This window comes from Marmota flaviventris, chromosome 18, assembly GCF_047511675.1.
Source record: "Marmota flaviventris isolate mMarFla1 chromosome 18, mMarFla1.hap1, whole genome shotgun sequence".
Classification (NCBI taxonomy): domain Eukaryota; kingdom Metazoa; phylum Chordata; class Mammalia; order Rodentia; family Sciuridae; genus Marmota; species Marmota flaviventris.
This window is the reverse complement of record NC_092515.1, coordinates 55,779,114-55,807,062: the sequence shown is the minus strand read 5'-3', so window position 1 is coordinate 55,807,062 and position 27,949 is coordinate 55,779,114. Positions and strand designations below refer to the sequence as shown.

Below are 27,949 nucleotides of genomic sequence, written 5' to 3'. Positions count from 1 at the left end.
TGGTTTTTAATCTATTAAAAAGATAAATAATCCTTAGCAGGTCAGGTGGTTGTTTATTGAGGTGCCAGGTAGCATGACCCTAGCAGAAGGTGTTCCGTGAATACCAGCCCATGGGACTCCGGCAACGATTCTCAGGTCTGGGGAAATAGAGAAACTGCCCAAGTCCAGCAGCTGTTGAAGGACAGAGCCTGGAGTCAACCCTCCTCTCTCTGGTCTGCTCCTCGAGATCTCACCTCTGTGTTCCGACGCATCCTTACTCCTAGCTGTGGGCCAACGTGGGCACCAAAATGTCCTGGGATGCTCTTTGCAATTCTAGAAGAGGTGGAGCACGTGACCCTGGCTGAGAAGTCCTGCAATGACAAAAGCAGGTGACGGCCGTCTCCGGGTGACGTTATTCGTGCCCAGAAGTTGGCCCTAAATCCTCCTGAAGCAGAGCAGATGACCTAATTCCGAGTCAAGGGTGTGGCTGCCTAGGCCCTTTGGCAGGACATTTTGTGACTCGGTCACTTTCCCAGGTCCCTGAAGCAGGTGCCACCTCCCCTAGGAACAAGCCCCGAGTGAGTCCCTGGCTGCCCAGAGCTCTGGATGGACACTTTCTGGGCAGCTCAGATCTGGAGACAGGAACCAGGGCCAAAAGGAGGGACAGAGTCACCCCAATGGTGACTTTTCCACACTGGACGCAGCCAGGCCTGTTGCCCCAGGCTGTGCCAACGGGGTGCTTGGCATTTTCAATGTCATCGTATTTTTTCCCAGGGTGACAAAGTGAAGAAGGCAGCACCTCACAAAGCCCACCCGTGGCACAGCTGCCCAAGCTCCCAGCATGTTGCTGTATATACAGGCTGCGATTTTACACTTGTCACTGGACACCCCAGTGCCACCTCCTGCTGCACCTCGTGGGTGGGAGTGGACACTCCGTTGCTGAGGTGGAGCCCCCCTCTGAGTCCCACTCCAGAAATGAGAAATCTCAGGGACGGCTTAAGACAAAGATTCTGTGCTTCCCAGATTCCCCAAATCACAATTTCAAGGATCTGAAATTTAGAGGTCCCAGGAGTCTGTGCCTCAGAAATTCAGAGACTCCATGATCCTTTTGCATGGAGAGGTGGATTTTGAAACCACAATTATGCCACTTCCTAGTAAATAGGGCACTGCCATGGAAAACAGAACAAACCCACCGGCCTGGAGCAGGAGTCCCCCAAAAGCCAGACAGATGGGAGGATGGTGTTCTGACCCACTCTGCCCTTCAGGTGCTCTGTGTCCTTGGGCAAGACAGAGGACCTGTCTGAGCCTTCCCTTCCTATTCTGTAGACTGGATTAATAATCCTTAAGGCTGAAGGAATTATGAGGATTAAGTGCAAATATCTTATACAGAGCGGGTGTTTGAAATCTGGAGGTGGAGCACAGAGACGGTGAGAATTCCCCAGTATCTTTTTTTTTTTTTTGGTAGACCTTGGGAAATGAGCCCAGGGCCTCCTGCATTACCAGGCAAGCACTCTGCCACTGAGCCACCTCCTCTGCACCCCAGAATTAGTGCTTAACCAAGGTCTGGCGTCATGTTTCACTGTCACAGCCACTCAGCCTGTCCAGGAGGGATGGCAAGGGTGTGTTGGCTCCGGGCGCTGCTGGTCGAGGGGTGGGAAGCAGACCGGAGCGTCCTTGAAACCAGCTGCACGAGGCTGGGGCGGCCCAGGCAGCTGGGCCACCAGAGTGCTTAACCAAGTGCCTCTCCAGAGGCAGGGCCTTGCTGTTAAGGCAAATGACACTGGATCAGAATAGAAGGCCTGACTCCTTTGGGGTCAGTTTAAGAGCCACCAGAGTGCACCATCAGAATCATCGCATTGCTTTTGGAATGGTGTTTATTTCCTGGTGGAGAGGAAGCCGTGGTTCCAAAACCTGCCCTGATCACGCAGCCACGTCGGTGGATGTCACCCAGTGCCCTCGCCACTTGGGTTTCCCTGTCGTTGAAGTTGGGCCTGAGGTGAGAGGGACACTTTGAATTCTTCAAAGAGTCATTCTCGCTTACCTCTTCCCCTCTTTTCCCCTTCAGGTTCAACCCCTTTTATCACACTAAAGTGCCAATCAATATCGGGAGATAGATGTTACATCTTAGCTTTTTATAACATTACTCCTCCCAGAAGGGACACTGTATCTTTAAGGAAATGGACCCCGTATCCTGTTTCTGAAGGATTAAAACCCTTTAAAGAGACAGAAGAGGCTGTAAACCCCGATCATATTCTTATTCTCTCTTCATTATCCTGTCCACTATCTATCCCTGCTGAGTGAATCTGGTTGTGTGTTTCTCCAAAGTGGTCATAAGAAGAAATTTATTTACTCCGCTTGGCACTGGAGGGGCATTACTGAGCTTCAAGGCTCTCCGAAGTAATAAAGATTTTGCAGTGTGTGCAAAAGGAGCAGAAATTCAGAACTTCTTTCCCCCTCTGAGGTCGTTTGGCCATCCAAAGGGGGAGTCACTTCTCATTTTCTGACAGGGTTTATTTCCGTAAGATTTTCCAATTAGCAGGAAAAGGTCACACTAATGTTGGTGCTGGGTAGGGGAAGAGGATCAAACTATGCAAATAGAGACATCCTTGAAAGGACGATATTAAAAAAGAGAGAGAGAGAGAGGGTGGATTTCCTTTTTCCTAATTTAAAAATTATATACATTTTCCCTGTCTTCTCCCAGGAAGGAGAGAAGGAAATTGTGATGGCATTTGACCTGCTGTTCTTGTCTGGGATAAAAGGACCCATGGTTCCTGAGCCCCCACCACCTGCCCCTCGGCAGGCAACTTGAGCACATAGGCAGGAGTCAAGAGGAGACCCCCACGCTCTTAGCCCGGGATGCGCAGAGCAGGGGATGCGAGGATGAGGAGCTGGGATTGGGCTGTCAATGAAACCTCTGTGGACCTTGATAATGGCCACACTGTCCCCAGCCTGGCCCTGTTGACTGCAGGCATATCATTTGAAACTCTCAGATCTTTCTCTGACACTTCCCCTGCCACTTTTGTTCTTTTGCTCAGTGTGTGCAAAGCACAAGAACTTTGCTCGATAATAGGGAGGGCTGGGAGCCATGTCAGGGAAGATGTACTCCAGCCGTGTGGAGGACAAAAGTCACCGATGCCCATTAAAAATGGGTCCAGGGGACAGCTTCGCTTTGGATCCGGGGCCGGTTCTCCTTGTCAACGCTAACGTGCTCTGCAGATGTTCCCACCGAGAGTCCTGGCTGGCTGCCGCGCATGCCACAACACATCTGCCACCCACAGCCCACGTCTGAGGCCCGGTGGGTGCACTCGCGGGAGGCGGAGTCCTGCATGGAGGGGTCCAGGGCTTTGCACACCTCTTACACATACTTCTGCACACCCCATGCTGTGTGCAGCTGCAGTCAAGAGTCATATTCCTCCAGCAAGGACCTCACTGTCGCAGGGAGGCTGCACACTGGGCAGGAGGCTTAGCAAAAGCCACACACAGCATTTGTCCTGGGCCAGATCCCCTGCCTGGTTCTGAGTGCAGGAGCTGGTCAAGTTCAATCAGCCATCACCTGGCCAGGTCTGGGTTCAGATTCAGTGTAACTGTCATCGGTAACTCCAGTGTGTCACCCATGGGGTGAGCTTGCATCTCATTTGTGAACTCAAGAAAGAAAGGTAGGTAGGTAGGTAGGTAGGTAGGTGGTGGGATGGTTTTTGACAGTGGGTTAATCTTATCAAATTCTAATAGTATCATTTGCCAGTTCTCCCTGGGATATAAGCAAAACAAGGCGGAAGGATGGTCGCTGGGTATTTAAAAATGAGACTGTGCAAACGGATCTCCAAGGGGTGCTCTCATCGAGTGACTGTTCTTGTTCAGGCTCCGTCTGTTACGAACTACAGTCCAGCCAGGAATGCCAGTGGCAGGGCCCACGTGTGCCATAGGAGACACGGGCATTCTCTGCCATCATCCAGGTCGGCTGCAACAGTCCTGTTTGCTTCAAAGAGGAAGACAGAAGTGGTCCACCCTCGGCTTAAGAATCCTGCTTCCTTCCTTGATGGTGAAGCTCAGCGCTTCCGAAGGCATTATTTGGATTTTAACATGAAAGCGAAAGCCTTTTATTTTTCATTGCCATTAAACAAAGAGTGACCCATTTTTTCACCCCTGTTTTCAGAATATCATTTCTTTTTTTTTTTATTATCTACCAAGTATTCATCATTGTAGCCAATTCTTGGCCCTGTTTTTCCTTAGAAAAAGATGAGGTGGGAAAAGAAATTACAAAGAATGACCCTGCATCAAAGAAACAGGGGGATGGGGGTCTTATTCATGTTTCAGATCTCATTCATAACAAAATCGAATTTACCAAATTCAAAATAAAGCTTGATAGAGCAATATCTTTAATGACGTCATTCTCTGTTTTTAGAATATAAGGTTGCTCCCTCTCTTTTAGCGTGTTATTATTATAACCAATTTCTTTCTATTCCTGTTATATTTTGGGACAGGGTTAGATGGAATGGGAAGAGTTACACAAAATTGATTTTGAGCAGAGGAACATTATGATCAGATGTCAGGTGGCAGTGTGGTGGTCAAGGGTTTGGAAGACACGTTATGTTATAATCAGATAAAATACTAGATAAACGTAATGAGAAACAAGAAGACAGAAGGTTAAAAAAATCAGGCACAGGTAAAAAAGAATGATGGCCAGTGTATGGTTTTTTTGTACATGCTAAACATGATTCTAAATAATTTAAATGTGACCCAGTGAAACTGGGAGAGTTCTTTTGTAGATCTAAGCAAGCACACTGGGCATACAGAAGTAAGTGGCCCTGAGGTCCTGCCACAGTCTGCGAGTGGTGGGGACTATTTCCTCTTTTTAACCATCGTCTTTGCAATAGACGATAGCAATTTTGTTTTAAAGTTCAGAGGAGGACCTTCACTTCCAAATGTGGCAAAGTGGAAGGCTACGTGTCAAATTTGGTCCTTATATACTTGATAAAGATTCCTAAAGAAAGCAAGCAGCTTGTGTTAAGATGCAAAATTTTGAGTCCGCCGGCCAGACGCACCTCATGTAAATAAACAGGGGGAGGGGGAGCCACAAGTCAGTTTTCTAATAAGCTCCCTGCATGGCTCTGAGGCAGCTAACTAGGACTCAGGGACCACTTTGCAGCAATAAGAGTTGTCTGGGAGGCTCATCAGATGGCAGGTCCCAAGCCCCTTCCCTGGAGGGTTGAGCCAATGGGTCTGTCATGGGACACGAGAAATTCGCTCCGGGCAGCCCAGGTCCTGGGTTGTCTGCAGCTGTCCTGATGTGTGCTTGTCCAAACGTGGCTCTTCACAGCATTGCTTTCATGTTCAAAACAGCCCCCGTTTGGACAATGGGGTGTTTGTTTAACCTCTTGTGAGGCTCATATAAAGGGAGCAGTTTGGGAAAAACAGCTCTGTGGAGTGTCAGTGACTTGGGTCCAATCTCCCAAATTAAGTCATGTACTCATTTAGCCTCACTGGGTCCTCAGTTTTCTCACCTACATAATACATGTAAGCATTCCTAATTCCTGGGCTCTTTTCATCCTGCCTAAGGACCGTAGTAGGAGGTACTCAGCAAACGCCAGCTCTGAGCTAACTAGGAGTCTCAGAATTCCTTGGATCAGCCCTCTGAAGCCTCTTCAAGGTCATGATCAGTGTTGCACTGAAGGGGAAGGTGGCCGCCTCTGCGGTGAGCAAACATGACCATTTGCAAGTTCTCGGAGGACACACAGCTGCAGGCTCCAGGTTGATTTCACCTACACAGAGCAGTTTGGCTTTTAACTGTCAGAGCCACACCCTGAGGTTGGCTTCTCTGTCACTGCACCAACCTATAAGGCAAAAAAAAAAAAAAAAAAATAGTGCCAGGGCAGGTGTGGGGGCGGGGGTAGGAAGACCAAGTCAATAAACCACTTACAAACTCCTGGACCTCTTGCCAAAGACATGCACATGGGCCAGCCATGCGCAGCGGGAAGAATTCTAATAAATAATCCAAAGAGAGACATAATCCAGATGACATTTTAAAGATTATTGATCAAAAGTCAGGAGTTTGCTAATATAAATGGCCTTTACCACAAGATTTGCATTCATGACACTCACATAGGGCATGTCTCTAAGCCAAGGGAGGTATCGACCTCACTGACACAAACAACAACACGGCCCCAGCAATCTGTTTTCACGCAAAATGGAAAGAGTTTCCGCTTATGATGATGGTTGGTGTGGTGACAGGCGTACCTTCCTGAGCCCCGCGGGACAGCTTAGGGTGGTCTGCCCTCTGTGGGTTCCAACAATATGATGCAAATGCCCAGTTCTAGAGATGCTTCATGAGATATGATCAAGGCAGGTGCTGACCTAGGAAGTCCTTATGGCTGCCTGCCCTGTGGCTAGGACCACTCGGGGAAAAACAGCAAGGATGAGAACCAGGGCATGCAAATAGGGTATGGGGAGATCTTTTTTTTTTTTTTTTTTTTTTGATTTGTGGGGACTTTGTTTTTTTCTTTTACTTTCTTTCTTTTTTTTTCCTATTTTGGCTAATTAGACTCCAAAGCACAATTTGTCATGGTTTCAGATTTGTGACGATGGACATATTTCTTTGTTGGATGATGGGATGTCACTCAGAGAGATCCGAAAGCCTCTCGTATACCACATCCATTTGTTCTGACAAGCCTGGACTTTTTTTGACTGAAGTAGAATTTTCACTGTACTAGGAGACTGTTGGGCAGTGTCAGGAGGACTTCATTTTCTGTAAGTGCCATATGTTATCACCATTGATGAAGAAGTACCCAAGGGATATTTGCATACGTATAGAGAGTGAGAACTCTTAAAACGGGTTTGCACTTTAGCTCTGCCAATCATTAGTCCTGTGACGGGAGGAATTTCAATGATCTCTCCCAAGCCTTGGTTTGTGTTTTGTTGTTTGTTTTTTTTTGGTTTGTTTGTTTTTTGCATTACAATTCTTATTACACATGTAGAGCAAAAAAAAATCATGTTTTTTTTAAGATTTTTTAATTCTAATTAGTTATATATGACAGTACAATGCATTTTGATACATCATACATAAGTATCATTCTTCTGATTGTACACGATAGAGAATCACACCAGTCATGTAGTCATATAGGCACACAGGGTAATTATGTCCAATTCATTGTACCTTCCTACCTCCATACCACCCCCTTTCCCTTCACTCCCTTCTCCCTAATTCAAAGTACCTCTATTTTTCCCTAGCCCCCCTCCCCATTTGTGAATCAGCATCCACATAACAGGGAAAACATTCAGCCTTTGGTTTTGGGGGATTGTCTTATTTTGCTTAGTATGATATTCTCCAGCTCCATCCATTTACCAGCAAATGCCATAATTTTATTCTTCTTTAAGGCTGAATAATATTTCATTGTGTAGATATACCACATCTCTTCTGTTGAAGGGCATCTAGGTTGGTTCCACAGTTTGCCAAGCCTTGGTTTTTATTCTATATTTTGAGTTAATAGCATGATTCACCTTTCTATAGGCTCCAATAAGGTGAGCCATCTTACTCTGTACCTACTGCATTCTTTGCATTCAATAAGTGTGACTTTTGTTTTGATGATGAAGTTAGTAAGGCTGCTGTTATGCTTGTGATGCTGGTGCTGGTGTTGGTGATAGTGGTGGTGACGCTGGTGCTGGTGTTGGTGATGCTGGTGCTGGTACTGGTGGTGAGGGTGCTGACGTGCCCAGGATACTTTCAGCTACCCAGCTACCTCTGGGAGTCCTGATAAGGAAAAAAGACTCAGAAAGCTTTGGGGAAGTGTTTGGAAGTGAAGAAACCAAGATCGAAGTCCTTCCTGTCCACCCTGTGCTGCAGCGTCTCCTGGTGCCCTTACTAGGGACACATTCTGATGACCCTACTGGACACCCACCCCAAAGACACCCCAAGAGTAAATGGCCCTTCCTTGTTGGCCAGGGGCATCTGTGGAGCAGGTTCAGAATGGAGAGAAACTGGGACCAGCTGTGTGGTGGGCACGGTCTCTCCAAAGAGAGGCTTATTGTGACCCTCATGGGCCACCATGCCCCGGGTGGCTTTGTGAAAGTCCTTTAGCTTCTCTGAGTCTCACTGTCACATCCACAAAATCTAATTAAAGTCTCCTCACAACGACTTGGAGAAGTTTGGAGCAATGTGAGGAAGTTACCTGTGACCACACGCAAATGTGTAATGAAAGGCCACAGTGAACATGGTAGTTGTCGTTGTTCTTAGTGAGGGGCAGCAACTGCGGTATTTAGTGATCACGTCACCTTCTACCTAGCTGCTAACTCCGGGAACTTCACTCAGATGCTGTCCTTTCTGTCACCTCCCCTCTACCGGCAAGTCCTTCTCTTTCCTCCCCACGACGTGTCTGAGCTCTAACCCGGATCTCCACACCACCATCAGCACCTGGATGAAGGGACCCTCCCTAGGCCATATAACTGCCAGGGCCACCCAACCGGTCTGCGTCCACCCCAACCCTGTCTCCCAAGCCACCCTGCACAATAGCCAGAGTTATATTTTAAAAATGTAAAAAGTAATCGGATCATTTTTCCCTGCTCAAAGCCCTCCACACCAGCCCATTAACAGCCCATCCCCAGGGCCAAGCTGAGCCGTGGGCTCTCCGGGGTGGGGGCACCCAGACTCCAGGCCTCTGCCCGTTTCCACCAATGAGCCCCCACGTGTCCCGGATCTGGCTTTCACTGCCCGCCAGCCAGCATCAGCAATGCCCTGCGTCCCCGCCAGGCTTCCTCCCTACCCAGCAGCAGCCTCCACACTTTGCTTACTCGGGTGCATTCAATCCTCCCCACAGCTCTAAGGGACAGGCGCTCTCCTGTCCCCATGACAGACAGGGAAACCAAGGCAAGGCAGTCGTGACAGCGGCTGCCCACACTATGCTGCCATTCTCCGTTGTGCTTGAAGCAAAATCCAAACCCCTCACCTTGGTGATAAAACCCGGACTCTGCCCCCGTGCTCTTCCCAGACCTATATCATGTGCCCACGCCTGCTCCCACTACGCTCTGCTTGACCCCCGTTCCTGCTGGTACCTGCCCTTCTGGTCCATGCTGCAGGCCTTTGTCCCTCTGCCTACACGACTGCTCTTACATAGCTGATCCCGCCCCCTCTCACGCGCCACCTTAAATGCCGTCTCCCTGGAACGCTCGGCCTGACGTCCCATCTTCTTCTATCTCGTTACCCTAGCTCCACGCCATTTCTCCCCTGGCCCAGCACCGTGTCTCACGACCGGTTACTGACTTCTTCATTCAACCAACTCTTGAGCCCTGGTTCTCAATGGAGGATGAAGGGAGAGAGGGCTAATTTGCTCCCGAGGGGCACATCTGGCAATGCCTGGGGACATCTATGTTGTCACAACTGGGTGGGGGAGCTGGTGAGTTACTGGCATCCAGGGGTCCGTTCAGGCCAGGGATGCCATTTGACATCCTACAGTGCACAAGCCAGCGCCCGACCCCACCTCAGTCCCCCCTGCAAGGGAGGGTCAAGTTTGAAACCTTTTACTGTTGACCATTTTTCCTCCCTGGTAGAATGCTCATTCCAGAGAGGCGCGGCCTTGGGTACTCTGCTCTTAACTACATGCCCAGCAGCCATCCCAGGGCCCAGCACAGAGTAGGTGCTTCAAAAGTCAGTGTGAAATGACTCAGTGAAAAGTAGGTGGTGGTCACAGTAATATGAAGACCTTGGTTTAATGAGCCACGTCTGCGTGTGTCCACGGCAGGCAGGAGACGGGTAGAGAAGACCCTGTTTGCCCGCTCTCTCCTCTTGGCCCTCCTCTTGGCCTGAAGACGAGGAAGGAGCAGCAGGCATTTGAGAAGCCAGCTCCTCCTCCTCCCCTGGCCTCCCGGAGCAGCGGTCCACTAAGTGTTGCGCTTGGCCAGAGCTCCCCGCCGTAATTTGGTTAATTGGATGAACAGGCACTTCAGTGACACGGACTGAATTTCCACACTGCAGTCCATCAAAACTAATCAGTTGGCTGCGCTCCATTTCTTAGCAACTGACAGTTTCGCCAGGACGGTGAGTCGATGGTAACTTTTTAAATTGAAGAACCTGCTAAATAACGGCCGTTAGAATTTGGCAGGATGCTTTCCAAGGGGGAAGGGGAGGAAAGAAACCCAGGGTTGTCTTTGTTTTCCTTTAAAGAGATAATCTTGTTGGGGGGCTGGCTGATTAAAGGTCTCTCCCAAAGACAGCGGTGAAGAAGAATCACTTCGAAATTGCACTTTGTCTTTTTTTGTGTGTAAAAAGAAAATGTCAGAGGCTGGTGCACTGCATTCTCCCTTTAGTTGGCACTTACTAAACACTGCTTGTACCTTATGTATGCCTGATTTAGTGCACCATGTGACTTAGGGTAGAGCTAGCTGCTATAACAAACAAACCTTAAACTTTTAGTGGATTAATGCAAGATGCCTCCTTCCCCAAAAGTCCAATCAGGAGATCCTGGTTGGGAGTGGCTCTCTTCCAGGCAGTGACTCAGGGACCCAGGCTCCTTTTGTCTTGGTTTCATTATCCCTTAGGTCCTCAACAGCATCTGCTCACAAGCCATCAGAAGCAGAAGATGGCGTGGAGAAGGCTCATCCCATTTTAAAAAAATGTTGGTCCGGACGTGACACGCAATGATGTGTTCACATTCCCTGAGTGAGAATTGGTGCCGTAGCCACACGGAGAGGCAAAGGGGTCTGATATATGTGGCTGTGCCTACTGATGACTCCAAACTGTGGAAGGGAAAGCCTGGGTTTTGGGGGATGGCTAGCCATCTCAGCCAGGGGTGAGCATCTCATCTGCACCAACTCTATGAGAAATTATCAGGGTTTCCCTTTTTTCTAAATAAGGAACCTGAGGTTCATATGAGATAAGGAACTGATCTGGGTTTGTGTCACTGGCAAACAGCAAGGTCAAGATTTGCACATGGACAGTGTAAAACCTCTGTCTTCCTTCTCTCCCTGCCTTCCCTCTCCTTCCCCTTAGCTCCTTCTCTTTTTTTCCTTCCTTTCTTTTATTCTAAACCTTGAACATTTCTACTCCACATTTCTGTCACTTTGTATGTTTTCAATCTGGTGGTTCATTTTGGCTCAAAAATCATCGTATTGAGCAATCTCTAACCTGGAGGAATTTGTGTGAAGCATACAAGATCATTGCTCAAGCATTCATTTTATTCTCAAAAGTACAGGGAACTTGAAAAGGGAAATGATAGAAAAGAGATGCTTCTAAAAGGCAAATCTGATACTGTCACTCCTTATATAATAATCCTTGACATCTCCCTATCGCGTCTCGCACAGGGTTCATAGTCTGTGGCTTAGTGTAAAAATACAGCTGTGATCTGAGCTCTGAACGCCTCCCTGGCCATCACTCAGACTTCAGGCAGACTCTGGGACGACCTCCCCTGCTCCCGTCACAGATTGCAATGGTTGGTGCTTGTCTGTTCTGAGGGCTGTACACTGTGGACTCCTCAAGGACGTCCTCTCTCCGCCCATCTCCCCAGTGCCTAGCCCAGGACCTGACACAAAGCTGGTGCTCCCTGAATCCTAAGGGCACATGGGAGGAAATGGAGCCCATTGCTGAGCAATGAGATATGCAACAAGAGCAAGTGGTTTCATGTCCACTGGAAGTTTAAATTGAGGAAAAGTCACAGCCCCATTCAGTTTGAACTTGCAGCGCGGATCCGTCACAGTCTAAGTAGGGCAATGCTTTCTGTGCATAGAATGGTTTGCAGTTGACACGGTGGCATGCGCAGGATCTCCCTTCTTCCTCTCCACTGCTCTTACAGGTGGCAGGTGCCACACGCGTATTTGTACATGTGTGTGTGTTATGTGCGTGCTTGCTGCTAACCAGACTCCCGCTCTACCAGGAGGTGCATATGGCTTCTCGGGTGGGTTGGCATAATTGCAAATGGCACGCTGCGTGTATTTTATGTTAGCATTTTTTTTTAATTGCTGGTTTGAAGATGTTAGTCCGAGGAGGGAGATTGCGAAGGAGGCTGCAATATCCCCAAATTCCCAAACATGGACGGCTCCGGGGACCTCTGACCCGCTGCACTCACTCCTGTTGGCAAATATTCCCAGTGCCGCGTGGAGACCAGCCCCTGTGCACATTGCACAATCGCGGGGTTTGTATGAAGTTTTGCAGGGAGCGTGCCAGAGCCTATTTCTAAACAGTCTGATGATTTATTTGATGCCTTTGGATATTTAAGTAGTCTGCAGTATACACCAAGTGTCTGAAATGTTTATTTTTTCCTTGCTTTAATGTGTGGGACCTCTCACAACGCCTTGTACACCCCAGGCACTCAATAAATATGATTTATGGAAGATGTAAATAAATCCAAACCAAGATTATGTCTGCGTTCATTAATTTGTAGCTCCAGCCGTCTCGCTCTCCAAACTTGAAAAAGAGAAAAATCCCCACCAAATTACAAAAGAAAAGAAAATGCAAAATGTGTGCCACTTGTGAAGCCCCCTGGAGTGAAATGGAAGGTGCTGGATTCCATGCTCAGTGTTGGTGTGTCCATACCAGGTGACCTTGAGTCAATTATTTCACCCTCCTGGGTGATCTCTTCAGGACTCCGTATGGAACCAGAATGAGTAAATGATACCATGGCACCCCAGAGCTCCAGAGAAACAAGAGGCAAATAGGACGGAGTTAAATTTGTTGAGAATCCGCCAGAGCCTGGGTAATCTTATGGAGGGTTCACCATTTTCTTCCCAGCATCCCTAAAGAGGAAAGTGGAATGGTCAAGTTACCTGGGTTCAGATCTCTCCTCTGTACTGGCTGTGTGACCTTGGACAAGTTGCTTCAACTTCCTGGGTCTTAGTTCACTCACTTGACATATGAGGATGAACACAGTTTGAACAAAATCTTCATATAATGCCCTGAAGTAGCGCGGCTTCATGATTAATGTGGGTGCACGTGTTTTCCATCGCTGTGATTGTCATTTTGGGATGAGATGACTGAGACTCACAGGTCTAAACACCAGGTCTGAGGTCACCCTGCTCAGTACTTTGGGAAGGGGTAATGATGGGGAAGGAGGTAAGAGATTCCAGCTGGTTCTGCAGCTCCGTGGCCCTGACTTCTGCTCCAGTGCTCCATGTGCCTGTCTCGCAGTGAGGAATGCGTGCCCAAGGCTCAACACCTTGGCTCTGGGCCCGGCTAGTCTTTGGGCATGGTCTCTTCCTAGCAGGCTCAGGGCAGGAGTGCTCACTAGCTTTGACCCTTCTGGGCACACCCACTATTGCTGGACTGCCTGTGCTTCTTATCTTCCCTGAGCATGAGAGAAAATGAAACTTCAGAGAAACAACGCCACCAAGCAGACGTGGGGCCAGCAGCCAAGACCCCTTCTTGTTTGGGGATGTCCTCTTAGCCATCAGCCCCTGCCCTGTCTGTGACACCCTGGCTGCTAGAAATGTCCTTTATGGAAACTCAGTATTGACCCTCCCTATCTCCCCGGGACACATCACTCCCTCCTTCCCCAGGGAAGGCCCTGCTAGCTTCCCCTGTGTCCAACAGATCTTCCATGGTCACTCCAGAATCACCACTGGAAGGTCCCCTGGACTAGGGCATCTCCCTTCCTGCCCTCAGGGTTTCCTTAGCTCACATCAGGAGGGGGTCCTCCTGTCCTTCTGAAACCTAATCAAGTGGAAAACAAACACAAATTTAAAATGCACACTTCAGTGGGAGTTAGCCCTTCTTCTTAGAATGAGCTGGTCCCACGCGCCTTCTGAAGCCTGTCTGGCCATGACACCAGGAAGAGACACACTGAGCAGAACAGGAAGTGCTAAGGGAAGGAACTGGGCAGATATTCTTCTAAAAACCATTCCCCTCCCTCCATGACAGTCCCCAAAGTCAAGATTTCTCTGCCTCTAAATCTACATATGTTTTCTCTTGTTAACCTCTTGTTGACATACAAGTAGACCGTGTAAAGTGCACTAACCTTGAGGGCCCACCTGACCAAGCCGAGCTGTACAGTCACGCAGGGCCCCGTGCTTAGAAGGACGGCTCTTTGCTTAATGTTGTGCTGTTGCTGTGGGAAAGCCCTGGGCAGAGTCCGCTGGCATTTAAATGTTATCCTTGCCACGGGTCTTTCTACCCATGTACGTTGACTGGTGGGGGTAGCCATCGCACGTGCTCCAAGGTCTCCTTTTTCAGGCCAAGCGAAAGATTAAGAAACATTTTTCATCTTCCACGTGGGATTAGGTCTGCATTAGCTCTTTATTTGTTAAGGGACTTGATCTCATTACGGATCAATCTGCTGAGTATCAAATACATGGGAAACTGAGGTGCTTCCTTCCTGGGAGACTCTACTTGGTGTCCTGAAACATCTGAAGCCACCTCCCATGTGAACCCAGACAGCAGTTTTGTTCTTGTTTTACAACTTTGCGTGGTTTCTCGTCCTCACCCTTCCCACAGGGGTTGGCTGCTGTATATCCAGGGCTTGCAAAATTTTGCAAGGTAAGAAAGGCAGCTTGGCACAGGGAGGGGAACGGTGAAGGCAAGCCGACCTGGCTGGGATCAAATCGTAACCTGCTTTTCACTTGCTGGGTGACCAAGAGTGAATTCCCTCATCTCCCCACCCCATGGGGTCCTGCTTGGGGGAGCCAGAGCAAATTTCCAAACTCATGCCTCACATCTGTGAGCCCTGCACCTGGTTCCTGGATGTCCAGGGAGTGGGAGCTGTGTGGTCAGTGTCTCCCTTGGCCTGCTGACTGAGCCTCTCATAACAGGTGACCGGGGGCTCTGTCTCCCACCAGTGGTCCTCCCCTCCCTGTGGATGGCCCAGGGTCCCTCCCTTGACTTCCTCCAAGCCCTCTGGATTTGACTTCAAGGTGCCCACCCTGCCCATAGTCAGGGCATTTTCTCTGCAACTCTACCCTCTACTCCACCTCTGCTCAAAGGTGGACCTCGGTGTAAGGGTATAGGGCTTGGAAAACATTTGGATGGCTAACAAAATCATCGCTCCACCCTTTCCTAGCTCTTTAAAGTCTTTATGCAAGAGGCTTTAGAACTTTACTCTCCTTAAGATCCACCACTTACATCGTGACAGCATTTCCTTCTTAAAAAATGAAATGCGTGCTAGCAACAAATTATGCTAGGAATGATCTGGGCACAAAGGAAGTTGAACCATAAAATTGGATTGCCCTGTGGTGCGTGCAGATAACCTCTGCCCTCCTGGAAGAGCTCAGCAGACCAGAGCTCTGAAGCTGTGCTTCACCTGCATGGAGCCCATCAGTGAACAAATAGTTGGGCCAATTTGATAGGTAAAAAATGGCCCAAGTGTGTTTTAATTGAGATACCTTGGATTACCAATAAAATTGAGCTTCTGTGAACTGATTCGTTGACCTTGTCGTAATCTATAATCTTTTCCTAGTTTCTGTGACACTTTAGTGCTTATTTGTGTGTGTGTTCTTCCTGTAGAATGGAAATTAACCACCTCACCCACGTTGATTTGTAAGAAGGGATTAGGAAAGATAATCAAGTTGGAAGAGAGCAATGTTGAATTTGTTTTGAAGCCATATCAACTAGAGAGCATACTGATTTTACTGAGATCATATGTTAGAATTGTACCATTTTCTACGCTTATTTCCACTGTACAAAAGATGAACAAAAATTTTGTGCTCATATCAGCATAGGATGGGGTCGTTAAGAGAGTTCTTCAGGCAGGAAGAGACAAGACCGCTGATAGGTACCCCATCAAATTTTGGAGTCACATATTCTATTTCATTGTTTACTGTACAATTATTAAATTTTTTAACACTCTAGATGGAGATTTTGGAAAGCAAATTTTTTAAAAATACAATAATTACACCTTTTATTTTTCTTTACGAATTTCATTTTGGATCCAGAGGAAGGGCATCCAAAATTATATCAGACATAAGTGGTGTGAAGTTTCATCCCCTTGACACTTTTTCCCTATATAGAGCTTTCTAGAAGCAAAGGTCTGATGCAAAGTCTCACTTCTCTAAAGTCCAGTTCAGTCAGGCCAGAGTCAGATTATCAGGACCCATCTGTCAGCCTGTCACCCGCAGCCCACTTCTGATGAGGAACTGGGTTTCAAAGACCCAGCGACTCTGGTACCTCCAATTTTTCTAGCAGAAAGGGGGAAATAAGGTTTCCTTTAACCTAACGTGCCCTCGTGTCACTTGCCAGGCCCCGTTCTCCAGGAAGAACGAGAACCAGAATGTGGGAAGTGAAACACCAGTTTTTCTTTCTTTCTTCTTTTTTTTTTTTTTTAGATTAAATCGCAGCAGGAAAGGGGCAGGATGCAGGGCAGGTGGTTTGGTGGGGGATGGGCTCCCAAAGCAGCCCCTGGGCGCTTCAGAGCTGCGGTTATTAGAGACAGTGAGAAGGGCACAAGCTGCACCCGGCGCTGTGTCCAGATATGTCCTCAGCAGTAAATATATAGGCAACACAGGACCGCAGGAAGCCAGCCAGAGCTTAGGCAGCAGCTTCCTGGAATTCAATCAGATCCCAGGGTGGCAGGGCCAGTGGAGAGGAGCGGTTCTTCAAAGGGTTCCGTTTTAATTACCAGCTGGTTGGGGAGCATCACCGTCCGACTCCTCCCTCCCACCTGGGTTCACTTCCAAAACCTAATGGAGTTATGTTGGTCCAACGAAGGCTCCCAGATCACAGCGACAACTCCCCTGCCCAGCCTTCAATAAGCTCTGTCTTCATGCAAGCGCTGGCTCGGCTCGAGGGACTTTAGACTCTGCGGAGAATTAGCTCTCTCTTGCCCTATTTCATTAAGAAACTGGCAATGGATCAAAAAAAAAAGGAAGGCATTGTTCTTCTATAGGGCCTTGCCCCGTGATTTCCCCAGCACCCCCAAATCTACACAGATTTGGAATTTGCCTGTGTTTTCTTCTCCAGCCTTAACCAAATGGTCCCCCACACTGATATTGTCCAAAATCCTTCCAATTTCATTTCCCTGTTTTCCTGTTCCCAAAACAAAACGAAATCTGGCTTTTTGAACAGATCTAGGCCATGCATCCCCGTGAGTGTCTGAGCCATAAAAATGACCCTGGCCAGGTGGGGCCCACTAACAATCAGCCGGAGACAAATGAGAGACTCTCGGGGAGGCAACATATATTAGACACCTCCTGCATGCCTGGTGCTAATCACCTTCATAGGTGTTTCCTAGATGTAGGCTACAGAGATGGAAGCAGGTTTTGGTCTTTCACTTAATCTCTACAGCTCAGAGCGCCGGGCCTACTCATCCCCACTGCACAGAGAAAGAAACTAAGCTGCAGGGACCTTCAGGAGGGGGCTCAGATTCTCATACCTCAAGGAAACAGCAAAACTAAGGCTTTCTCCTGGCACCTACTAGGAGTTTATGGTAGTCACCAGCAAGAAAGCAAAACACCCCAAAGAGTATTTCCAGCTGAGTTAGCGCCACTGCACACACTCCAGTCTCTATGACCGAGCACCGTTCCCTCCTTTCTAAGACAGAATTCTTAGCAATTGAGCTCGTTGTGAAGATCAAAAGAGCGAAAGCAGGCAAGACCCTGACCCAACGCGAGGCTTCACCAGGGACCTTATTATGATTAACAAATACCTGCTTATCATTCAGATAGAAAGAGGGAATTCTAAACCATGGCTGGGAAAACTTGATATCTGCCTTGGTTGCTTTTGGGCCATGCTGGGCGGAGCAGACGCACCTGCAGCAAGTTTTCCAAACACTTGTTACATGTGACCTTGTCAAATGGACACTGCACAGCTTTCTGTCTTGTCAAATGATAATTTGCGGCTTGATCCATGGACACACAGCCACCTCCAACCCCTCTGAGAAAAGAGCTACATCAGAGAGTAAAAGGGTTTTTAAGAATATAAAGTACACAGTCTAATGACAAATATAAGAAAATCAATGTCCCTCTGCAACTGTCTGGAAAATGGGAAGGTTTACAAGAAGCCCCGGCCTGGGAGCTAGTTCTTCACCTTCTAGGCAGCTGTCACCAAATCTCTTCTCCTATTCCCCTATCCCTTCCGGGGCCCCTAGCCATTTTCCAGAAAAGTGGACTTTAAAACCCTTTTAAAATTTAAAAATCCAATCAGCTTCCTCTGAAGACCCACAGAGACCTCCCCTGCTCCGCAGGCCAACTCCTGTTCTCTTCCAGGCCTGGGAAGTGGAGCCATTCAGTATGCACCCTCCGAGGCCAGAGAGTCGGGTTCGAGCTCCTGACTGCCACTTACAGTGCAGATTGCCTTGGGCAAGGTATTTTGAGCCTCAGGACCAAAATCAGGCTTATTCCTTCTGGAATTCTTCATCTACTTTTCTCTCTTTTGAAAATCGACTCATTTCCTGTTCAGAGGCTCCCTCCCAGACATGACCCTGTTTCCCTGGAAGCCTCAAGAACTACTAGTGCTATCTGCAAACTTTCTCAACCCCCTAGTCCAGGGGTCAAAAAACTGCGTCCTGCATGCCAAATCCAGTCAGCCTCTGTCTTTTTAAATAAAGTTTTATTGGAACACAGCTGCACCCCTTCATTTGCATAGCCTCTGTGGCTTCTCTCCCACTACAACTGCAGAATGCAACAGTTGCAAAAGAAACCATATGTGATCCGTTAACCCTAAATTATTTATTATCTGCTCCTTTACAGAAAAAGCTCATCAACTCCTGCCCTGATTCAGTATCTCTAAAACTAATTTAATATTTAGAAAATCTAGCATCATGATTCTTTCTCTTGAGACATAAAATGTTTCTGTGTCCAACAGAAAATGATTAAATATAGATATTGTGCTAAATTAGATATAATCTGTAGTGCAGATTTTTAAACACTGCAATTTGGGATGAGAATTTTTTTAAATTAGGGAGGGAAACCTGTTCATTAACTTTTGGAGGTAGCAAATGGAGCAAAACATCTTAAATCAGACACCACGATAAGTATTCCATGTGCAGTAATGTACTGAGCCCTTTTCTAGCCCTATGAGGTTGAGACCACAACAGGCTACAAATTCTGAAATGAAAAGAAATCTACATAATGTCATCCATGAAATCACCAGTATATTAAAAAAAGCAATAAGTTATCAAAGTCTTCAGGCTGCATGGACAAAGCTGTTTTGCGTGAATCTAAAAATGGGGTTGAGCCAGGTGCCGTGATGCTCCACTATAATCCCAGCAACTCAGGAGGCTGAGGCAGGAGGATCAAAAGTTCAAAGCCAGCATTAGCAGCTTAGTGAGGCCTTAGGTAACTTAGTGAGGCCCTAGGTAACTTAGTAAGAGCCTATTTAAAAATAAAAAGGGCTGTGGATGTTGCTCTGTGGTTAAGTGCCCCTGGGTTCAGTCCCTGGTATAGAAAAAAGGGGGGAGGGGGAAGGGGGATTTAAATTAACAGGGTGGTTGCTAAAAGTCACACAGCAGGTTCCTTGTTGGTGAGAGTGATCAGATTAAGGTCTTGCAGGTCTTTTGGCTTTGTTGACTCTCATGTGCCCCGTCAAGGAGTGTCCGTGTTCTGTGGATCAGAGTGCACAGGTCCTGGTAAGATACCGTCCCTGAATTCTTGAATCCATTTGCCCTGAACGAGGGCTCTCCTTATCTCTCATATCTTACTCTTCTGTTCTCTTCCCAACCATGTTTGTTCTCTTCGGTTTAAGCTCATTCCCTTTGATGGACAAGACAAAAGCCGCTGAGGAGTTGAGTCTTCCTCCTTCTCATAGCATCTTTTAACCTCACACTTCAGCCTCCAGAAATGCATTTATATCTTTGCTTTGTTCTTCTGGTGCTTAGCAGAACTCAAACAGGCGTGCACACACACACACGTGTGTGCCTGTGTGTGTGTGTGTGTATGAGTGTGTGTATGCACACGCACACCTCAATGATTTAGCAGGGCTCTGAAGACAGCCTGTCTACATACATCCTGGTTCTCATTTGCTGTGGGGCTCTGAGCCAGTTGCTCCCTCTCTCTGAGCCTCATGGGCATCCTCTGTTAAGGCCAGGGCTGTGATGCTACCTGAGTCCTATGGCTGCAGTGTTTGAAGAGAGAACATCTGAAGGCGACCTTTAGCCGAGTGTCTGCCAGGCTCGGAGGTGAAAAAGCCACGTGTGTTGTTGGTGTTATTCAGAGTTGATTCTAGCCTCTGCCCTCCCAAATCAGGTTTCTTTTTCCTTTTCTTTTTTGCTTCTGAAGGCATGTCTCTCTATAGCGGGTGGCATGGGGGCACCCCCAAAATAATATGTTGCCTAGAACCTGTGAGTAAGATCTTATTTGGAAAAAGCCTTTGCAGATATAATTAAGGAGGAGATGAGATCCTCCTGGCTCAGGTGGGCTCCGACCCTGCTGTGGAAAATAAAGGGAGGAATTTAGCAGCTCCAAGTTCATGGTCACTTTCTTCCAAGTCATGTTACTTCTGCTTAAATAATGGTTCCTTCCCCTGTGCTTCCTTAGCCTCTGGATGATCCAGCTATCAGCAAGGGGGCAGCTCTCAAGCTGATGTGACTGCATCTCCAGAAAGTGATGCAGGTGGTTGTCATGTTTCCCAAGGGTCCCCACCCCACCTTGGAGCCACCTATGTGATGCAAATTATGACTGCATCACCAGAGGTCCCCAGTACAGTGCCCCTGGAACAAGGGCATCTCCAAACCCAGCCACCCTTTGTTCACATTTTCCCATGGGTATTGCAACCTCAAGTTTATTCCTTTTCCTTATTGACTTTGCTTCTTTTTTAGAAAGTTTCAACAGTAATAAACTTTTCCTTTACACTGTGGAAAACCACACATGTATCTTTAAAAACTGCAAAAATAACAAGTCTCTCCTACTCCTCTCCAATCTGACCCCCTGACACAGCAAGGTCCCCTGGCTTCCCAGTCATGTTCTGAAGAAAATTCCTTTTTTAAATCTTCTGCATAGAACTCCTGGGCACTTCCCTGGGCCTTCTCTGCAGCAATCCCGGCTTCCCAGTCATGTTCTGATTGGTGTCCTTGACGCCAGTCGGTGTTGCCATTCCCAGGTGCATCCCTGGGATAGACTGGCTTTCTTGACATTAACTCTTGGTAGGTCACAGACCCCAACTCTCTACCTAAGATAAACTAGACCTCCTCTGTGAGGCTTACAGAGACCTGTGAGCTGACAGTAGCACCCAAATGCTACTTCTCCCCATTGGCTCTCACCTCTGGGGTATGCATATTCCCAGATGTGACCTTGAACCTGGCTAATCAACACCCTCGCGATGCCCGTCAGTTCAGTACCTGGCGCCTTCTCTGGGCTCTGGGCAATTCGAACTTCATTGGTGCTGTCTTTGTCTGTCTGCTCCACAAAACAGAAAGGTCCGTCTCTGCTCCCTGCATTATTCCCAGTCCCCAGCACAGAGCCTGGCTCTTAATGCTGCAGTCTGGCTGGGCACAATTCACAAGCCACTTGTCAAGCACAAAGGAACTTTATTTTTAGAACACACGCTGCACCACACGAGCTCTTCAGGAATTCCCTCAGAGCCCAACTGCCACCACCGCCTTCCAGCGAGCCTCTCACCCCCCACCCCCACTCCTCCTGCTCTTGAGGCCGATTGGCTGGGTCGCATGGGCGGAGCCAAAAGAGTCTCCCAATGAGCAGCTCTGTGGTCTGAAAAGGGCTGGGAAACAGCCCAATGAGCATCGCCACAGAGGAGCCAATCAGCTGGCAGCTGGAAGTTTGCTGGGGCCTCTGTGAGCCAATCAGCTGGAAGTTTGCTGGGACCCCTTCGGCTGTGGCTCTCAACATCTTAAGAGCTACCTAGTATATTTTTGTTTCCTTTCTTTTTATCTTCAGCATAGAGCTCCTGGGCACTCTCCTTATTGTCATCTCTGGAGCAAACCTGTTGTTCTGCCCAGATGTGAAGCATAATCCACAGAAGTAGCTTCTCTTTTTCAAGCTAATCCACAGAGTCACTCATTCACTGTTCACCTTATCCTCTGGGGACCTACAAATTGTCCAGTGGGGAATCCACAGAGTGCTAAGACTCCATAACACCATCCAGCATCAAGGTGAAGAGCTCTTACTCGGCCCTACCTAGCCTGAGCGTGCAGCTCCCTCCTCCTCACGCACATCCAGAGTTTCCCTTGTGGAGAGTTCTGGAAGAACAGGCACAGAGGTGAGTCTGTCATATGCAGATGCTGCCAAACACCATGACTGGCACAGAGCAGCCACTGCCTAAGTCACCTGGTGAATGACCAGCAGTAGCAACCTTAATAACAGCTGCCAAGTGGGGAGGGAGACACGGGGCTCACACCTCTCCTCCTCCACCTGCTGGAAGGTGATCTTGGGCCGGATACTTCACCCCCTGTGCTTCTCTTTAAAAGGGGAATAAAAACAAAAGGTGCCTTATGGAGTTTCTGTGACTGCTAAATGAGATCATGCATTCACAGAACACTTAGCACCGGGCCTAGCAAATTCTCTATAAATGTCACCCTCTGGTCACTATGTGCCAGGCCACAATTGTGCTGTATCATTCAATGCTCACAATACCTCAAGGGATGCACATCCAAATTCCCATTCACCCAGGAGATATTGGAAGCTCGGAGACATTTGTTGGTGTGTCCAAGGCCACCCATTAGTGGAGGAACTGGGACTGGAGTCCAGGGTGACCGGTTTTCTTCAGGACAAGCAAATGGCAGGCCTGCAAGTGGAGGGAGGAGCACCAGGAGCCTCTTCCCGGTACTGCAGGTGCAGCTGCCCCGCAGAGCCCCCCTGAGGGTCTGGGACCGTCCACGGAACTCGAGGGCTGGCCAGCCACCCTGACACCCGGGGAAGCAGTACAGGGCTGCCGTCAGCAGCACAGCCCGCCACGGAGCTGCCAGCTCTCTCTTCCTTTCAGAAGGCCCTGTGCCACCCTGGCTGATGCCCTAGCAGGAAAGGAGCAGCTTCCTCTCACTCTTGTCCCTTACAGTCTGTCTCCAGCAGCCTTTCTAAAACTATAAACCAGACCACAGCCAGCCCTCTCCACGCCTTCAGGGTACCCGGATGCAATCTGTGCTCCTTCAGCCCCAAGCCCTGTCTCCTCCCTCCGACACTTCCCTTTCCCCTAAACCTGGCTTTGGCTCGCCTGACCTCAGCCTGCCTGCAGTCTGCCGCACAACCCATACTGGCTTGGACTCTTGTGCCCTTGGTCTTTGAGTCTCCTCGGTGCTGCGCAGTTTAAATATCTGCTCAGTATTCAAGATTCATCCTAAGTTCTACCAGCCCAGAGACCATCCCCTACCAATCTGGAGACGCACAGCTCATCATGAACTCAGCCACCCTTGGTGCCACCCTGCAGCAATAGTGCTGTGCCTGCTGTAGCTCTTTATCTCCCTCTCTGGACTATGCTCTTGCTACTTTTTTACTCTATACTCAGTGTGCTTCAAATGGTCATGGTCACAGCTGCCCTGTAGACAGTTACTAGAGGAATAGACAAGTGCATAAATCTATGCATAAATAAGACGAATGCCAAGAATCTGACCTGCTTGTTTGTAAACACATTACCGTGGCCCCGGACCCCACCTCTTATCTGTAACAGTCGTGATTTCTATTTGTATGTGTGTATGAAAATTTTCACAAGCAGTGGCACCTGCAGAAGGGAACTGAAGGTCAGCGCTAATTTAATGCACTGGCTAACATCCGGTCTTCCCACCTTCTCTTTCTAAAGCCGCACAGTATGCACACTTTTACAAATAGTCTGAGGCATTGATCCATAGAACTTCTAAAGTTTACTTCAATTAGAAAGAGTTTCAGATAAAGATCAAATTAATTAAGCCCTCCCCCCTTTAAAGTTCATCTTAATTAGCCAGTGTTTCTTTCTCGATAGTTTAGTAATTGGCTGGGCTTCGACCTGGACATAGAAGAATTACAGGAGACCCAAGAGGTAGGCATTGACCCCTGGCACAGCTGGAGCTGCTCCGCCTGGTTCTCAGAGTGTGGGGGACAGGTAGGGGGAAATGTCCCTGCTACATAAGGGACTAATCCTCCAGAGTGAAAATCCAGAGTTGGTCACATAAGTGAATCTTCCCACTTTCCATCTGAAACGAATAGTCGCTTGAGAGGTAGATGTTTATTTTTGCCCCTGAATTTTTTTTTTCCTTTACGTTTCATGAAGTTTGACAGTTCCGATGGAGTCTGAGATCCAGACAAGCAGATCTGCAGCCGGGATGAATCTCTAGCTTTTCTCTTCCAAATCCCAGCCTTGGACTCCATCAAGTAGGGATTCTTCCAGGGGAGGCTGTGTCTTCTGGTGTCCCGAGATGCCCTTTCCTGTGCCTCTTGCAGCCTTCAGACTATTTTATGGCACAACCTTTGATACTCAGGGAACAGGTGCAAACAGTGTTAAGTGATATAAGGTGCCCTGCAGATGATTTTAAAAGAAGCCATGAAATAGATGTATCCCACAAAAACATAATGTTTAATTTACTGCTTCCGAGAACTAGTGATGTTGTGCCAGGGCTGTGCGCAGTAAATCATCTGCTGACTGAGATGACACCCGGCGAAGGAGTGGGAGGAGCCTCCCTTGTGGCAGGTGCAGGTCCGGGCTGATGGATCCATCTTGTCTAGTAGCTTCAGGGAAGGTTTTGGACTGCTATACATTTGCATCTTCACAGTGCTAGGGAAGCAAAACCGTCGTGGTGATGGACACTCTAGATTTCTGGTGTGCTGGGCAAGAGAGATCCCATTCTCTGCCTTTGGGGATTCTCCCTTTTGATTCCTGAGCAGCGTGACTGTCTGTCCATCCAATCAGCTGTGTTGGGCCTTCAACATGATGATACTCTCAAGCAGAGCTAGTGGTGTATGTGGTGGCCACCTGGGAGCAGGGACACTTGGGTAGGTTTATCCTCCATTCACCTCATCTTTCCTGCTGTCCTGAGAACCCACAGGATCTGTCATGCAGGTCCCTACAGCCTCGGGTGGACAATACAACAATTTCTGGCGTATCCAAAGAGTTCAAGGCATAGCTGAGGAATGGAGGAAGGAATGGATTCTAGGGCAGCTCTGCTGACCCCACAGCTAGACCCTAACAGGACAGCTAGAGACACATGAGACCCACTCATGTGACGGGGATGTGCCCTTTTGCTCTAGGGAAATAAGAGCAAGAGGATGAATAAATGAAAGCCACTCCACAGATGATGACTTCTCTCCAAGTGGATCAAGAAAGGCAGAGAGTACAGATGGCAGGGGACTGTCACACAAAGAGAGGATCAGACAATGTCAGGTATCTGGTGAGCTCTCCAAGCAACACCAGCAAGCAGGCACAAGGACTGTAGGTGGATGGTAGCTGAGAAAGGGGGAGAATGGACGGCCTCCTCCCCGCCGAGCTCTTCTGCCTGCAAGGTCAGGATACTGTTGGGTTTGCTCTCTGTTACGGCCCTGTGCCCAAGAAGAATTTGTGAAAGGAAAAAAAGGAAGGAAGGAAGGAAGGGAGGAAGGGAGGGAGGGAGGGAGGGAGGGAGGGAGGATCCATGAGCCTAAACACAGGACATGCCAAGCCCTGGTGCACTATCATATGTGTAACATTTTTATTTCTCTGAGCCTTAGTCTCCCTCGTTTGCTAGATAAAGATAACAAAGCTTGTCTGAAGGGTGAGCGTGAGACTCCCTGGAGTCTCTGTCCTTGTCTCCAAGATCCTCTATAAAGCCCCCCGAGCATCCTACAAGACTCTGGACTCCTCATTTCCTCCCCATCCCTGAGAAGCCTTTCCGTTTCCTCTGGACACAGTTCTCGGCGTGCTGGGAGAGGTGGCTCTCAGGTTGGAGGGACTGGGGCAGCTTCCAGTGGGGCTTGGCTCTGCTGCACGGATAGAAGCTGCTTCACCAGCTCAAAGCAGGTATCACGTGTGACAGGAAAGGAAAAGGAAAGTGAGGCTTGAGAATTAAAAGTCGCCTCCCGAATGGTGCAGCTTTCTGCTCTGCGGCAGGTGCGTGTCAGGGAGGCGGCAGGAAGGTTTGCCAGTGTCCCACAGACCGCGCTGTGTGGGCAGCTGCCTTCTCCATTTATGGGTGAGCGCAGGTCTGAGGAAAGATGCATCTAGAACATTGTGCAAGCTCTTAAGTTCTCTGGAAACGGAGTGTGGTGAGCTTGTCAGTACGATCTTCACTGTTTTGGTCATTTGCTAAGTAAGGTCACCGGCTTAGCAACTTCAAAGGAGTCTCCATTATCAAACTGGGAATGGAAAAAGCTTGCTATAGGATGAGTCACGTTCTGACAAGCGCCCACGCCCTGAGGTAGCACTGGGCCCTGTTTCGCCAAAATAAACCCATGCTTTGCATATCAAGGTGATGCCCCTTGGTGACAACTCTCAGTTATGAGCATGAGCTGGTCCCATTGCAAGACCAGCAACTTGTGCAAGATTTCAGAATGGCAGATACAGCCACCAATGTCCCTGAGGAGCAACAGGGACCCCTTGCCCCCCATAAGCAGTGGATGGGGACACTGGGCATGCTCCAGACCCTACAGAAAGGCTCCCACAGCTTGTGTCACAAACGAGAAGGGATGTGGTAGAGAGGAAGGAACACGGGCTGTGGAGTGCGACTGCTCCAGGTCCTAATTCCTGTCCTTACTTACTAACAAACTCTGACCCTCACCTTTGTCATCTGTTAAAGATCCCCTGCGCCTTCACCAGGGTTGATCCAACAATGTGGTTCAGACACAACTAGATGTGAAACCTACACTTGTCACTCTGGCCTGAACCAGGGAAAGCAGCTGGACCCAGCCCATCTGTAAAGTAGGTCGATGCAGGAATCGCAGGCGTTTTTAAGTGTCTAATAAGCGTGTAGCACCTGTTCACAGCTCAGCGACACTCCCAGTGGGTAGAAGTGCTAAGAGTCTAAAATGTATTTGCGGTGAATTTTTGTAATCAGATTTTATAACCAATAGTTTCCGTTAGTATAGAAAAATATTTTCATAATTAACATAAGAGTCGTTGCAACTGCTCCCCCGAATCCCCCGGCCCCTGACTGGCTCCACTTTTCTCCCTGCGCTCACGGCCTCCTGGCTGGTTGCGTGGTTATGAATTCATTGTCCGGCTCCTCCCTCTAGAGCAGGAGCTGCATGAGGGCTGCCACGTGGTCCTCCCAGGCCTGCGTCCTCAGCTCCTGGAACGGGCCCCACACCCAGGAGGTGACCAATGCACGCTTATGAAATGAACGAGCAAAAATTAAATTACTGATATTGCGGGCGCAGGGCTCCAGCACAGCGTGTAGCTGATGTCAAATGCTTCTCTGTTAATTCCTTGTCTCAGTCCTGCCCGGGACCAGGAGTAGAAATAAGTGATTCCTCGTCCTCCTTTCTGTTCCAAAAGTTAGTTCCTACAAGGAGGAAATGGGGGAAATTTTCCCCGGTTCCCAGGTGAGGCTCATTCCCACTGTCTTCTGGGAAGGGAAAGAGGTGGACAGAGAGTTGCATTGTGGGTAGAATTGGGCCTCCGATTGGACCTCATTTCTTGAGGTCCTAAAGCATGACAGGCCAGATTCCCCCAGGCTTCCTAGTCCTTGCTCTGGTAGCCCTCCATGGGAGCCAGCTACTATGATGCCTGGTTTGGCTCAGGACTTAACTCACCAAATAGATACTCCTCTGGTAGCAAAAATTTAGGTCTCATAATCACTTCAGGAAGTCCATCCTCTTATCTCCCCTATACTCCTACTAAGGTGAACCGGGCCCATAGGAGAAAAAAGGAGCCAATGGGAAATGTTCCCAAGGTTGGGCGATAAGGGACTGCAGGTGGAAGTCCTCCCTGAGGCATGAGGTAATGTTGAAAGCAAAGGGTCAAGAAAAACTGAAGACCAAGTTGGCCCCGGATGTGAAAGAGTCAGGGTAGTGGGAACCAGAGTAAAGGAGATCGAGAGGGAAATAATGGGGAGGAGGCTGCAGAGCTCTGACAGAGTCCTTTTATTCTTTTTGCTGTGGGAAGTGACACCAGGAAGCTCACCAGCACGGGGGGGGGGGGGGTCCAGTTCTTCAGCCTTGACCCCCACCCCCTTCCACTCCGCCTTTCTCTTCGGACTCTGGTTCTAGAGACACTTGCTTCCCCTTCCTGCAGTGTGGG

General features: G+C 48.5%; 1 protein-coding gene across 2 annotated transcripts in view; it reads left to right on the top strand.

Annotated features, from left to right (window-relative positions):
• The window catches only part of Maf (MAF bZIP transcription factor), a 312,899-nt gene that overhangs the window by 206,522 nt on the left and 78,428 nt on the right, over nt 1-27,949 (top strand). The window contains exon 3 of one of the 2 annotated variants that reach the window (XM_071604453.1): nt 3,838-3,855. The exons of the other annotated variant lie outside the window; for it this stretch is intronic. The gene's annotated coding sequence lies outside the window, so the exon portion shown is untranslated. Of the gene's footprint in view, nt 1-3,837; nt 3,856-27,949 lie in introns of those variants that run through there. 2 annotated transcript variants of the gene reach the window in all.